We start from the raw sequence: 2888 nt of genomic DNA, 5'->3' as shown, positions 1-2888 counted from the left end.
GCCGCTGAAGTCAATTTGTGAATTTAAGGACTTGGGGGTCTATTTTGATACCAAGCTTAGCTTTACCACTCACATCAATTTTATTATCTCTAAATCGTTCGCGATGTTGGCATTTGTTCGTCGTAATTGTTCTACGTTTTCCGATCCTTATACTTTCAAAATTTGCATACTTCTTTTGTTCGTTCTAGGCTGGAATACGCGGTTTTTATTTGGAGACGATACCATTCTATTTATATCAACAGATTAGAATCTGTTCAAAGGGTTTTTGCTCGGTTTGCTTTTCGCTCGCTAAGATTTACTGAACCTCTCCCATCTTACCGTTCTCGCTGTCTATTAATCAACCTTATGGCCTTAGATGCGAGGCGAACTCTTTTATCGATGTGTTTCGTATTTGACATCATCTCAGGCTCTATTGAATGTCCATTCCTTCTTATGAGAATTGGTTTTAATGTTCCTCCACGTATTCTTCGTTGCAATGAATTATTTTATGTTGGCTTAGCAAAAACCGTTTATGGCATGATCACCCCTTTAAGGAGGGTGCTATGTCAATTCAATGCTTATTCTTCTTCCTTAGAGTTTGATTTCTCTTCTTCCAAGCTTAATTTTAAGAATATACTTGTAAGGCATTTGTTATGAAAACCATAATATATACTTATGTTTTTTATTTTTTGCGTTATCCTGTAAATGCGTAAATTTGTAATATAGTCTGTAAGCACATTGTTTATTGATTAATAAATGAAATGAAATGAAATGAAAAAAAAAACAATCTTCCGACGAACTGATAACCTATTCCTTTTTTGGAAGTCGGTTAAAAATTAAAAACTTGCTCACATCACATGTGTGTGCCGTTTGGTAAAAAGCACGGGAACCTGTGTGTACTTTATTTTTACAAATATAAAGCATATAAAAAATTAAAAACTTGCTCACATCACATGTGTGTGCCGTTTGGTAAAAAGCACGGGAACCTGTGTGTACTTTATTTTTACAAATATAAAGCATATAAAAAATTAAAAACTTGCTTGGTACTTTTTTGGTAAAAAAAACGGGAACATGTGTGTACTTTATTTTTTTATTAATATAAAGCCCACGCACATGTGTGTGCTTTGCGTAGAGTAACTTATACACTTCGAATTCTAACTCAAATCTTAAAATAATTTTTTAATATGTTTTCTGTCAAATAAAACAAAACAACATCTCACTTTTTATTGAACTGTCTTTCAAAAAATAACGTTTAATAAAAAAATTCTTTTAAAAATATATTATGTGCATGTGCATGGGCTGAAATTTGTACAAAAATCGGCTCACACACATGTGCATGTGGTTAATAAGAAACAGCACAAACTTTTCTGTGAGCAGAGTTTGTTTTCCACTTATGCACACACATGTGTATGAGCAGTGAGTGCACGTTGAATGTTTTGCGTGTGTGTTAGCAGAGTATGTGTGTGCAAATACGAACCCTGAAATATCCGTCACTTGCCTTTTTAAAACACAAAACTTGAAACAACAAAATTGCAAAACTTCAAATTCAGAAACTGACAAAAAAGAAACGACCGAGGTGTTCCACCTATCGGATATTTATGCCTCGTGAAATGACCAGTCAGCAGTCCTGTCTTCTCAGTGAGAGGAAAAAACTAAATAGACCTTCTGAGAATGAAGGCAACGTGAGATTTACTTATCTAAGAATACATAAAAATGGCTTGCTTTTTTCCGAAACAAAATCGCGTTGTTGAAAGGCTACTAAAGTGGAAGTATTTCGCTTATCAATCAATTTCGCAACAGGTTCGCGGGATTTCGGCCTCTCAACCATTTTACGTTTTTCCCCGATGGAAGTTTTCGAATCAAAGAAGGCCAAAACCACTGCTTCTTCAGAAAGGTACCTGTTCGAGCGTTAAGCTCCCACTATACCTGTCGTCGCAAACCCTTCGCACTTTCGTTTTCGATAGCTACGCCACTGGCTCATACTTTTCATTACTCATGCTTCGGTCGCTCCACATTGCACTTTCGTCACCGCATTGCACTTCATTGCTGTTGCTAACGCACCGCTAATCAGCAGCTTATGCAAAGGTGCGCGCATAAACAACACAACTTTTGGACCATCGTTGCGCGCGTCACTCGTCGTAGCGGTTATAAATTCTTCGCTGCACAAACAACAATAAGCATCGCTAAACCGCACATTTCCATATCGCTCTTCTCCCGCTATTCGTCGTTATTAATATTTAAGCATAAGCAAATTGTTTAAGAAAATGTCTGTACAGTCCATTTGAAGATCTCCTAGCGTACGGAGCAATAAAAGCATAAAACCAGACTTCAATTTGTTAAATTATTTTTTTGCATTCGACAGCCGGTAAAACCCATTACTCGGCTCAACCAAGGTCCTTCGAGCCGGATAGAACGGCAATCGCATTTAATTTTCTGTATTTTCGCATCGCGAAATCTGACCACTTAAATTTAAAAATAAATAATATAAAAAAAACTTTTTAATATACAACGCTTTTATAAATGGACTAAAAAGTTGAAAATAATACTTCTCAGTCCCATAGAATTTGTTTTGATAACTTTTGATTTTGAAATTTTAGCAAAAGTCATTATAAACAATCTATGAAATTGAAAATGAAAAACGTGGAGCGCATGCGATTATGACTGACCAATTACGTATAATATGATATATGAAAATTCTAGTTAAAAATTAAATTAAGTAAATTACTGTGAACCAAGGTGGATGAAAGGGCGGTGGAGGGATGGGTATGGGAGAGTGATGGGCGAAGAAGAGACACGGAGGCAAAAAAAATGCCGCATTATTCCAGAGAATCCTGAAAACCCCATAAATCCGAAATTGGTCCCAAACATCCGAAAATAGTTCCCTGAATCCCGAAATAGTCCCGAAAGTC

The sequence above is a fragment of the Rhagoletis zephyria genome, unplaced genomic scaffold, assembly GCF_001687245.7.
Source record: "Rhagoletis zephyria isolate East Lansing unplaced genomic scaffold, Rhagoletis_zephyria_1.1 Rzeph_scaffold_00822, whole genome shotgun sequence".
NCBI lineage: Eukaryota > Metazoa > Arthropoda > Insecta > Diptera > Tephritidae > Rhagoletis > Rhagoletis zephyria.
This window is presented reverse-complemented; position numbering follows the sequence as displayed.